The following is a 13,160-nucleotide window of genomic DNA, read 5'->3' as shown; positions in this document are numbered from 1 at the left end:
TTCTAAATTCTAATGTGATGGGCAGGGACTCGAATGATCACTGGGAGGATTAATTATACATTTTTGATCTGTTTTGTCCTTTCTTCATGAAATTGGTTCTTGCGGTTTTTCAATTCTGAACTCGGTATTTTTTTCCTCTCTCTCTCTCTTGTGCGATAATAATAATTATTTCAAATTTTCCTTTCTTGATTCATGCTGTTTGCATTGCAATTTTTAGTTTTTTTCGTTAATGGACTTTTTTCAGATAATATTCATTATTAAATTTTTTTAAATAATTATTACTAATTTTTTTATTTATTACAATTTTTATTTATTATTTTGACTTTTTATTTGTTATTTTCACTTTTTATTTATTATTTTCACTTTTTATTTAATATTTCCACTTTTTATTTATTATTTTCACTTTTAATTTATTAATATTTTTATTTTTAATACATTCCAAGTGTTTTTACTCGATTATTTGTTATTATTTGCAATTATTATCGAATTATATGATTTTTTCTAGTCGAATAAATTCGGTTAGGGCTGTTATCAACTCAATCGTTTTTTTATACATTATTATTTTTACTTCTTATTTACTTTTATTACCTTTTTTGATAAATTCCAAGTATTTTTATTCGATTATTTGTTATTATTTACTATTATTGTCGAATTATATTATTTCTAGTCGAATTAATTCGGTTAGGGGAATTAACAGCCCAACCCTGGCATTAAAGCCTAGTTAACATGCGATTCGTTGCAATTTTGCAACAGCGCATGCTTATCTTAGTACTTTGCGTCTATGGTTATTAGTTGTTTGTTCTCCCTCCAAAACACACGAAATATTTTACTTTTTTATCTCATTGTCACGAAGAAAAGCGAATTTACGAAAAGTTTTATAGATTAACAGTTGGATTAGTGAATAATTGTTTGAAATCTGAACCAAGTGGAAGTAAATCGAAATTTTCAATGTCCAAAGAAACAGATTTTCAATCTTTCATTTTTTCACAAGGTTCACAAGTAAGTTCCATTATTTACCGAAAATATCATTTTTTTCACTATTTATTAAAAGTGTTTAATAAATTTGACCAGTTGTTCGATATTTTAAACGAATTTTTACAATTTTGAACAAATTTTGGAGTTTTTCTGTATATTGAACGGGGGTATACGGGGGATGCGATCTAACCTGAAAATACATTGTGTACGGAAACGATTAATTCGAGAAAAAGGGACGGTGACGGACATTTGTTACCAATATTAACAAGTTTTTTATTTATTCATCATGTTTCGGGATTGACGTTACAAATTTTTGTCTAAAATAAGTAAAAATTATTTGCATTTCGATTTGACAACATGCGCATGCGCAACAAGTGTACTTTGCGTCATGCACAGTTGTTTGTTCTCGCTCCGAAGGAATTGTCTTTGTTGCCGAAAAGTATCATTTATTAAACTCAATTTAACAAGAGTAGTGTCTCTAAAAATGGTTTTATGCACAGAAAGTTCGAATATTGAATATTCGTTTGACATTTTAATCAATCGGTACAAAATTGAACATAAATTTTTTGCAAAGTCAGAAAGTCAATTTCAACTGTCAACAAGTAAGTTTCATTTATCGAATTATCACTGTTTTATTATTAAATGTAACATTAATCGTATTATTATTCGATTGAATCATGAAATTTATTAAATGTTTTATATAATTATTGCCAGTTTCTACATTTTTGTCGATATTTTCCAAGACGGGCGCAAACAATGCGACCTAACCTCAAAATACATTGTTTACCAAACAGTTTATTATTGCGGTATTATTTACGACTATTGTTTCGAAAAAAATTGATTTAAATAGATTGCAGATGTAAATCGTGTAATATTTTTCCAAAACCAGTACGATCTAACCTCAAAATACATTGTTTGCCAAACATTTTATTATTTCGATTATTTCGAATTATTTACAACTATTTTTTCGAAAAAAATTGATTTAAATATTTTGCAGGGCGCAGACAGTGCGACCTAATCTCAAAATTAATTATTTAACAATAACAGTATATAATTTCGAATTATTTATAAATAATACATATTTGTTTATTTTAAAAAACAAAGGAAACTAATTTAAATATTTTGCAGGTGTCAAAATTTGCTGTCAGTCAATTATCAATTTTTTGTCTTTGGGGAGAATTGTGTGAAAATTCATCGAAAATGATATAAAATTGTTTCAAGTGCCGACGTCTATACATATATACATAGAGGAATCATCAAAGTTAGTATTAAAATTAAAGTAAATTACATGGTCTTTCGCTGCGGGTATACGTATAATTGTTTAATGTATACCTTATACTATATATTTTATACATGTGTGTCTAGAGTCATGAATACATGTAAAAGTATATATGTGTAGTATATTGAAAGCGGTCGAGTCTCATGAATGGAATCTTTACTTCTATTCATGCTCCTTGGTAGACCGCCGTTTCTAAATAGTAATTGTCGTTGCTGTTATATTGTTATTACCTCTCTTATATATATATGTCTGCAGATTTTTCATAGGATCTATGATTCAATACTCGACAATCTTTTTCTTTGATCGATTTCATAAAATCCCTTCTCTCCAAAACTGCTTTTCGTTTATATCTAAATCCAAAAAGCCCGAGGTGTATATATATATATATATATATATATATATATATAGAGAGAGATTTTTTTTCTCCTTCCGACGATAGAGGTATAAACAGGGACGAGACTCTTAATGGGTCTGGCGAATAATGCCGATTACATTGATGGTATTTAAAGTAATGGATACTAGATTTTAATCCTAAGTAAACAATGAATTATCCTGGATTTTACTCCTTGTAATATATTTTTAATATTTGTTTCATATTTCTCCAATGAGTTGCTTATATTAAAGTTCATGTGAAAATTTTCATTTCGATACAATTTCTTTTGGTGCTTTATGAAAAAATAATTTTTAATTCTTTTAATGCTTGAACATTCAACGAAATATTTTTCGTTATTCATTTTCATTTTTGATAAATTTTCACAAAATTCTCCCTCATACAAAAATTGATAATTTACTTTTCCCCTAAAGTTTTAAACCTTCAAGTGAACAACATTTATTTATTTCTTTTTCATATTAACGAAATATTTTTCATTAAAAATAAATAATTTACTTTTCCCCAAAAGTTTTAAACGTTCAAATGAACAAACTTTTTTTTCAAATTAAAAATTTTTTTACAATAATATTGAGTCACTTATTAAAAATAATTTTGTATTTAATAATGTAATAAAGTTTAAAAATTTTCGATTAATGTTTTTTATTTTTTATTTCGATGAGTAATTTATGAAAATATTTATATTAAAATATCTCGTTTATTAGAACGTTCAACTTTTTTTTAACAGAAAATATTTTCAAATAACATAATAAATATTTGTAATATAATAAATTTACTATAACAATATTAATAAAATATTAATAATATTAATAAAATTAAATGCTATATACAATAAAATAGTGTCGGAACTTTTTTTTGAAAGTAAAAGACTTTTTATATATAATTTTGAAAAATAAAAAAAGAATCGTGTTCTAAATATTATTGCAACGGGTTAAATATTACTTTCGGAAGTTGATTTAAACAAAGTTTTTATTTAACAAAGTTTGTTTATAATAAAAGAATTGAGAAACAAATATTTTTCGCAAATCAAATAAACCATAATCTCTGTTTAACAAATAGTATCATTAATAAAAACAAGAAGAAAAAATAATCAAAAGAAAAAATTTAATAAATAAAATGTTTGCTTTTCTATTAAAATTTTTAATTTCTTTAGTAAATTAAACATTTGTTTATTTTTCAACTTTGGAGGAATTGAAATGTATTAAGAGAAATAATATTGCATTTTCTTTCTTGTGAGATTAAATTGATAATTGCAAAGCGTTAAATTCACATTATACTTGCATATTTATTTTTAAAAATTTCTCTTATCTCGATTTATGTATCATTGTATATGCGATGAGAAGTAGGAAAATTTTAACAGTATTTGCTTCAAGTACACGGAAAAAATTTTTTTTTTGAAATTGGGCCAAATACACAAATATAAAATACAATATATTGCAAATAAAATGTCAATAGCTTATTCTAGGAGAAACTTTTCTTTTTTTTGGAGAATTTTGGTTTCTTTTGAATGCATTTTTTTTCATTGAAGAGTGAGAAAGAAAAAGAATTGTATCGCATGTGAAATTTTCATGAAAAACCCAACTTCTCTTTTTTATTTGATGATGAAATGTCGTTACAAGTTTTTTTTTTGAATACATTTATACACCCGCATGTATATCACGTGGCATTTTAGAGGGTTACACACTTTGTTAAAGTGAGCTTTGAATTGACTCTCCCCCTACCATTATATAGGTATATATATTTAGCAGCTTGAGAATCTATTACTCTTGTAGAGGGGTTGAAAAACACCCCCATAAGTGGTTTTGTCCGGACTTCCCACCCTCATTTTGCCCCTATGCAACACGATGGGAAATATCACAGCAATTCTAATTGCATTCGAAGTCAAGCCCAACAGATTTTTTTTCCTCTCTGTTCCACTTATATTGGGTATTTTCCCTTTTTGGAAAAAGTGGTTAAAATTCTCTGACATGGGTCGTCGATCTGTTTTCTGTATAGACATTTTTTTTTTTGAGGGAGAAAAAAAATTCCTTCATGTTTGAAAATGCCAATTAATTTCAAATGTGTTCCTTTTTATGATACAGAGGGAAAAAGAGAGAGAGAGAGTGAAAAACGTGTTTTCAAGATGTTTCCTTTCTTCTATTTCGACTATTTTGAAAACTTAATCGCGTGTAGGGATCAATTATGTGAATCAGGGTGAAAAAGGAAATTTATGTGATTTAAATAAACGATTATTTGTGTATTAGGAAATAAATATTTATTTGTGTCAACAAATTTTTATTTGTATAAAATAATTTTATTTGTATCAAATAATTTTTATTTGTATCAAATAATTTTTATTTAAATCAAATAATTTTTATTTAAATCAAATAATTTTTATTTAAGTCAATTAAAAATGGTATTTGCTTCAAATATACATTTTTCTATTTATTTGTTGGATAACTTCAATATTTTAAAAATTAAATCGTAAAATTCAATAAATTTCCAAATAATAAATTTAAATTCTTCAAAAAGTCGATTAATTTCAAAAAATTTAAAAAATTTTTTAAATAAATTTTATTTAGAATTTTAAATAAAACTTTTCGAAATTTCAATTATTCTGCGACGCATTTTGGATTTTTTGATATTGTTTTTTATACTAAAAAAATTAACTGAAAAAAATTTATTTGATTCAAATAAACGATTACTTGTTTATTTGTTAATTAATATTTATTTGTGACAAATAATTTTATTCAAGTCAATTAACTGGTATTTGTTTCATATTTATTTTATTCTTTTGTGAATAAGTTCAATTTTCCAAAAATTAAATCGCAAAATTTGCCTAAAATCCATTAAAACAACTATAATTTTCTCTGAACTTTGAAAAAAATAGAACTTTTTTTCACAATGCAGAAAGAATTAAAATTTTATTATTATTGGTTAAAATAAATTTTAAACATTTGCTTTAAATATTTTTCAAAATTTAATTTTGAGTTAGACATTTTTTTGAATTTTGTCAATAACAGAGTTGTCGCAGGTCAGGGAAATCAGAGAAGTTATAGGATATTTTATTCAGAATATAGTGGAAAAGAATCAAATTTCTAGAATTGGTAAAAAAATTCTATTTTTGTTTTCCTCTGAAAAGATTGAAAAATTTTTATTTTCTTTGAATTTTCTTTTTTGCTTTAAAAACTTTGTGTAACAACCATAAAATTTACAGTTTGTAATTTTCATGAAAATTCGTGAAAAAAATGGAATAATAGAATTTTCAAAGAGTTTTTGGAGAATTATTAAAAATAATTTAATAGAATAATTTTAGTAAAAAATTCTAAAAAATAATTGAATATTGGAAAAGTTGCAGTAGAAATTTTTCGAAATAGTTAAATTTCAAAAGACTTGTAGTTGAAGTTCTTGAAAATTTGAATTTTGAATAACTTCTATTAAAACTTTTGAAAATCAATAGTTTTTTGAAAAATTTTAATTCAAATTTTGTTGAAAATGAAAATGAAATTGAAATCAATCGAATATTAAACGAATTCTAAGTGAATTTTTTTTTTGGTAATTGAATTTTAAGAAAAATTTTTTTTGAATTTAATAAAAGTATTTGCTTTCGAGAAGAATTTTATAGTTAAAAATTGTACTGTAAAATAATTGAATTTGGAAAAGTTATTTTAGAAACAATTAAATTTCTGAATATAATATTTTTTAACATTTTAATTAATATCGAAGTTCAATGATATTAAAATTTTTATTTAAGTAATAAAACAAAAAATTTTAATTATAAAAACTAAAAAAATTTTTATTTTTGAAGATCTACAATTGTAGTAATGTTTTTAAATAATTCAATTCTTGAAGGTTTAAATTGAAAAACTTTCAAGAATTTAAATTTCTACGGCAATATAAAAAACTAAATATTTGAATATTTATTTAACAAAATTTTAAAAGTTTAAAATAATTTAGGTTTGAAATTTAAAAAAAATGAATATGAAAATTTTTTGAAAATAATTGAATTTCTATAAATATACCTAAATTTGTCTTTAAAATATAAATTTGAAAGAATTTGATTAAAATTAAATAAAAAAAAAGGTTTTTTTGGACAAAAGTATGAAAACATACAAAAATTTGTTTAAAAATAATTGAAATTTACAAAAACTCAAAATTGATGTTATTATCTGGACAAGGAAAGAAATGAAAATTTTTCTTTCTTCCTAAATTTAATACGAGGCCTGCAATTATTTAAATCAATTATTTCGAAAAGAGATTGTATAGAAATGCGTGTAAATTATTTTTTTACATGCATTTTTAATTTTACAATTAATTTTACAATTATATTGGTAAAAATTATTTTTCGGATAACTTTCTTTTTCGAAATTGGTGTAATTTAATTTTTTCAACGTTGAAAAATTTGTCTTATTGTCTTTTTATTTTCTTTTTTAACAAGTGAAAATTAGAAAACAATAAATTTCTCAAGCGTGTTGGGAGTGTTAAAAGAAATTCTAAAAATTTCCAACACAATTGAAAAGAAATTCAAGTCATATTATGTTTCTTGAAAAACTAGAAGTGACAGGCATTTTTCTTTTTCATACAAAGTATAAAAGTTTTACGCTAGAAAAGAGAGCAAACATGGTATTTGCAAAACAGTGTCTACTTAATTATATTAAAATAGCGTCTTATCAATTCCTTATCGGTGTGCAGCTGTCGATCGCGTCGAGAGACACACTGGAAAATAGATTTTTTTTTATCCCTTATCATACTCGTCGGGTCAGATGAATAGAAAAGATTTTGCTTAGTAAGAAATTATTTTGCAACGCTTGCAAGTATAGTTGTTACAAAATATTTATACGATCTTGGATGAGAATATAATTATTGTAACAAAATTTAAAAAAGAAAAATTTATATTTACAGATATACGTATTCTTTCTGTAAAGATTATTATATACGTATATATATAAACACATAATATAGAGATATGACTGTCATCGAAAAAAATTAAATGGAAAACTTCACTATCCTCATTAGGATAACTTCACTATAATCAACTATAATTGCATGTTAATTTGTTTACGAATTATAAAAATTTTTATTAATGAACTTATAGTTTCATGTTTTAATTAATTTTAATTGTCTTTTAATACTTTTACTATTTTAATTTAATAGAAAAATTCCGAGAATTATATTTTCCCGAAATTCAATAATAATTATAAGTCAGTTTTTTTTAATTAAAGGTCATTAAAAATTACTTTTTATCAAATCAAGAGTATAAATATATATAAATTTTTGAAAAATAGAAAAAATAACGTTTGTGTCTGGGGAAATATGGGGAATCTACCAAATTTTTTATTTGTTTCAAATAAATTTCATTTATGCCAAATAACATTTTTTAAAAATAATTTATTGGGCTCTATGAGAAATAATTTTCTTGCAGTTTTGAACTGTTATTCAACAGTTTTTTGTACCTTTAGAAGTTTATTATTATTTATTCAATTTATTATTTTAATTTATTTTTATGTTTAATATAATTTAATTTGTTATTTTAAAAATATTTTTATTAATTTTTCTATTAAATTAAGTAGTAAAAGTATTAAAAGACAATTAAAATTGATTAAAATATACGGAATTTATTGATTCAAAATTGAAATACAATTTATTTGATTTAAATAGAAATTGTTTGATTCAAGTAAATATTTATTTTATAATAGACAAGTTATCGGTTGTTTCGGTCAAATAAATTTTCTTTTTCAGTTTAGGAACATGACAAATATACTTTTATTTAACTAAAATAAATTATTTAATAAAAATAAAATTTTTTGGAACTCAAATATTATTTGTTGCGTGATTTATATCTAATAAATTATATTTGGTTCAAATCAAATCATTCTTTTTAGGTGAATAATTAAAAATGAATTATCACTCGAGAGAAGTAGATATTAATTTCTATGAGTAATGAAGTAATTTGCATATATAATTAGTAATTTTTTTTCTATTGAATAAATTCGATGAAATTATCGCTATTCTGTACTATAGATACGAAAATAAAATATTATCTAATTATAAATGTGAGTAAAAATTCACTTTCCATTTACTTTTTATTACTTTTCTCGTATGTTCTCTCTATTCAGACAGAGACATAAATCTTCATTATTGTTGCCAGCAGCAAATAGTCATCTCTTCCATTAGGAAAAAAAAAATTTTTTTCTCTTTTTTCTTTTTGGTTAAAAAAAGACGCACAATATCCCGTTGGTTTATTATTTACCGCAAAACCAATAGAGAAGTCGTCAAGAAAGGGTTAAGACCCCCGCAAAATAGAATGCATAAACCCTAAGAATTACAGCGCAGTGAAAAAATAAATATCAAATTTTACGTCTCACATCTTCTAGCGACGTATATATATTCATATATGTCGGATTCAATTCTTGCGCGTTTATATTTGTTGTTTTGCATTTTTATTGACTTGTGGTTTTTTTCTTCTTTTTTTTGGAATTAAAATTGTCGTGAAGGTGTTTTGGATTCTTTTTTATAGGGAAGAAAATTGTAAAAGGTTTTTTTGGATTTTATTTAAAGGATGAAAATTGTCGTGAAGGTTTTTCAGGGTTGCCACAGATCCGGTAAGTTAGAGAAAAGTCAGGGATTTTTATTAAAAGTACTGTTAGAAAATAAAATTTTAGAATTGATAAGAAAATTCTGAATTTTTGTGTTTGCAAAAATTCAATTTTGTTCAAAAGTTTAAAAAAGTTCTCGTCAAAATTTCAATTATCTTTATAAATAATAAAATTCTTCTCCGAAATTCAATTATTTTCAAAAAATTTAATAAATTTCTTGGCAAAATTTCAATTATTTTCAAAAATTTTCCTCAATTTAATGATTTTCAATATCTACTATTTTAATAAAATTTTCCAAAAGAATTCAATTATTTCAAACAAATTTTTGATAAAATTTTACAAAAAAATTTAAATATTATCATAAATAATAAAAATATCATAGGAATTCAATTATTATCAAAGTTAGAAATTTCTTCTTAATAATTCCATTATTTTCATAAACTATGCAATTTTATACACAGATTCAACTATTTTCGTAAATAAGAAATTTTTTAAAGGACTTCAATTATTTTCATAAATATTAAAACTCGAATTATTATTCTTTTACTCGAATTATTCGAAAAAATGTAATTATTTTTAAAAATTTTATTAAAATTCGTCGAAAGAATTTAATGATTTAAAAGTTGATTGATAAAATTCTTTATAAGAATTCAATTTTGAGAAATATTCAATTATTCCAAAAATTATTTATTTTTGTATTTAATTGATTGTAAAATAAATAAATAAATAATTGAATTATTGCAGAATTTTCTAATAAATATTGATTAAAAAATGGATTTCAATTAAAAATTTCAATAATAATTGAACATTAAAAGCATTACAGCTTAAATTTAATTATTTTCAAAAGTCATAAAATTCTTCTCTAAAATTCAATTATTTTTTAAATTTTTAATAAAATTCTTGGCAAAATTTCAATTATGTTTAAAAATAATATATTTCTTCTCTAAAATTCAATTATTTTCCAAAATTTTCCTCAATTCAACGATTTTTAATATCTATAACATATTTTATTAAAACTTTTCAAAAGAATTCAATTATTTAAAAGAAATTTTGATAATATTCTACGCAAACATTTAATTATTTTCAAAAATAACAAAAATTTCCCAGGAATTCAATTATTTGTAAATTTTTTATAAATTTCTTCGCAATAATTCAATTATTTTCATAAACAATAACATTTTTTACTGGGATTCAATTATTTTCATAAATATTAAAGCTTATTGCATGATTTCAATTATTTTTAATACAATTTTAATCAAATTTCTCAAAAAATTGAATTATTCTTAAAAATTTTATAAAAATTCGTTGATAGAATTCAATTATTTGAAAATTTGTTGATTGAATTCTTTATGAGAATTCAATTTTAAGGAACATTCAATTATTTAATAAATTATTTACTTTTGTATTTAAATAATTGAATTTTCTAATAAAAATTGTTTTAAAAATGAATTTTATTTAAAATTTTAGATAATAATTGAACATTAAAAGCATTACAGCGTAAATTTTAAGAAATAATTTAATTTTGAAAAGTTTTAAAATAAAATCCTTGAAAATTTGTGTTTTAACTAACAATTCTGCAGAATTAATTTTTTTCAAAAAATTTAACTGAATTTTATTTTTAAATTATTTCATGCTTTTATTTTCAAATATATAATTAATTGAAGAATTTTCGAATAAATGAAATTTCGTGTAAAGTTGAATTGTAAACAAATGGATTTGAAAATTATTAAAAAACTTTTTTGAAAAAATTATTAAAACTAATTGATTTAAAGGAAAATTTGTGTTAAAAATTCAAAAAAATAAATGAATCGATGAAAATAATTTTGAAGAAGTACTAGTAATAATATTCTTTTATAATATAAAATAATAATTTTATCACTCGGTCATATTTAATTATTATAAAATATGAAGAAATCGATCACTCCGAGTCTTTGACTCGGAGTGATCCATTTCTTCATGTTTTACAATATTTTTTTATCAGTTACTGAATTTCAAAATGTTTGAATTTGAAATTTTTGAAAATCATAATTTCTATGGAAAAATAATAATAATTAAATATTTATTTAAAAAAGAAGTTATTGGTGTTTCTGATTAATTTTACAATTAAGGAAATTTGTAAATAAATGTAATAGAAAATTTTTTTTAGTATCTAATAATTTTGAGAGTGAATCAGAATATTCTTTAGGGTTAGGAAAAAAGACAAAATTTTGTCTGGAAATCAGGGAAAAGTCAGGGAAATAGAAAATAAAATTTTGTAGCAACCCTGTTCTTGATTTCTTTGCGAATATATATTTTTTCTTATGATATTTTTTGCAAAGGGAAAGCCGGAAGCTTTTTGGTTTCGAGGTTGCTGAGTGTAGGAAGCGAATCTCCTGCCGTGCTTGTTTCATGGAGGTCCAATGTCAGGTGTTACGAAAAGGTCACGTGCACTTGAGGGCCATATTATAAAACCTTGTTAATCAAGTTGGCCTACGGTCAACAGCTGTCGTTTATTGGAAATTTCGATTTAAGTGTCCTTCCAAGTCCTTTCAGCTTGCTATGATTATACATTTATTTTTAAATTCTCATATAGTAAGTACCTATTCGGATTTTCGGGCTTAACAGCTTTTATAAGGTGCGCATTTGTTTTCTTCTTAACTGATGCTATAATGTTTCTCTAGAAGGAATTCAAATTCTCTTTCTTTCTTCACAAAGAAATATCATGCTGTGTGTCTGTATCTTTTTTTTTTATTGGTTTTGAAAAGGAGAGTGGACATTTAAGAAAATTAGATCCGTGTATGTTTTTGATTGTGTAGGAGAATTAGAGTTATGTAAACGTATTTTCGAGGGTGAATATTTAATTATAATTTGGAGTTGCCCTTTTTTAAAAATTGTAAAAATGATTTTATCAGGATGGTCGTTACGAGTAGGAGTGTTTACCCTTTTTAATTGGGGAAGATTTCAATTAAATTTTATTTTTAATTTATTCTGATTTTGAGTCTGCAAATAGGATGGCAAACTTCTTTTATTTTTATTTCTTTTTAAGAATAAACACGTATTTTTGTCGCGATTTTTCATAATTTTTGAATTAAATTATATTTTAGACGAAGAATCTGGAAAACATAATTTTTTTGCTGAAATTATTATTTTTTATAATAGAATATTTCTGATACTAAAATTTATAATTTTTAATAGTAAAATTTTAATTTTTGATAGTAAAATATATTATTTTTTAAAGTAAAATTTAGTATTTTTTATAGTAAAATTTTAATTTTTGATAGCAAAATATATTATTTTTCATAGTAAAATTTATTATTTTTTATAGAAAAGTTTTTATTTTTTATAGTAGAATTTATTATTCTTTGTAATAGAATTTTTATTGTAGTTCATTTTTATCAAAATTAAAATTAAACAGAAATTTTGTGTAATATATTTAATGAATAATTTTTCTTAAAGATTTTAAAATTAAATGAATTTTAAAAGAGTTGCGCTTACAATTTTCATAAAAAGATGATATTCAAAAGTTAATTTCTAAAATTATATAAAATTTCAATTTTGAATAAATTTAATTAGAAATTTTAAAGAACTTAGATTTTTGAAAAATTTTAATAATTCAAATTCTTCTGAAATTATAGTTAAATTTTCTACTTTTGGAAATAATGGATTTCTAGAAAAGTTTTAGTTAAAAACATTTCAAAAAAATTGAATTATAAAAAAGTTACAATTAAATGCAGAAATTAAATTATTTTCAAAAGTAATAAAATTCTTGACAAATTTTCAATTATTTTTAAAAATTTTAATAAAATTCTTGTCAAAATTTCAATTATTTTCAAAAATTCTCGTCAGTTTACTGATTTCCAATCTCCAGTTTTTTCCGTGAAGGTCTACTATTTGGATAAAGTTTTCCAGAAGATTTCAATTATTTTCAAAAGTAATAAAATTGTTCCCAAAAATTCAATTATGT

The sequence above is a fragment of the Leptopilina heterotoma genome, unplaced genomic scaffold, assembly GCF_015476425.1.
Source record: "Leptopilina heterotoma isolate Lh14 unplaced genomic scaffold, ASM1547642v1 Lhet_51, whole genome shotgun sequence".
Taxonomy (NCBI): domain Eukaryota; kingdom Metazoa; phylum Arthropoda; class Insecta; order Hymenoptera; family Figitidae; genus Leptopilina; species Leptopilina heterotoma.
This window is presented reverse-complemented; position numbering follows the sequence as displayed.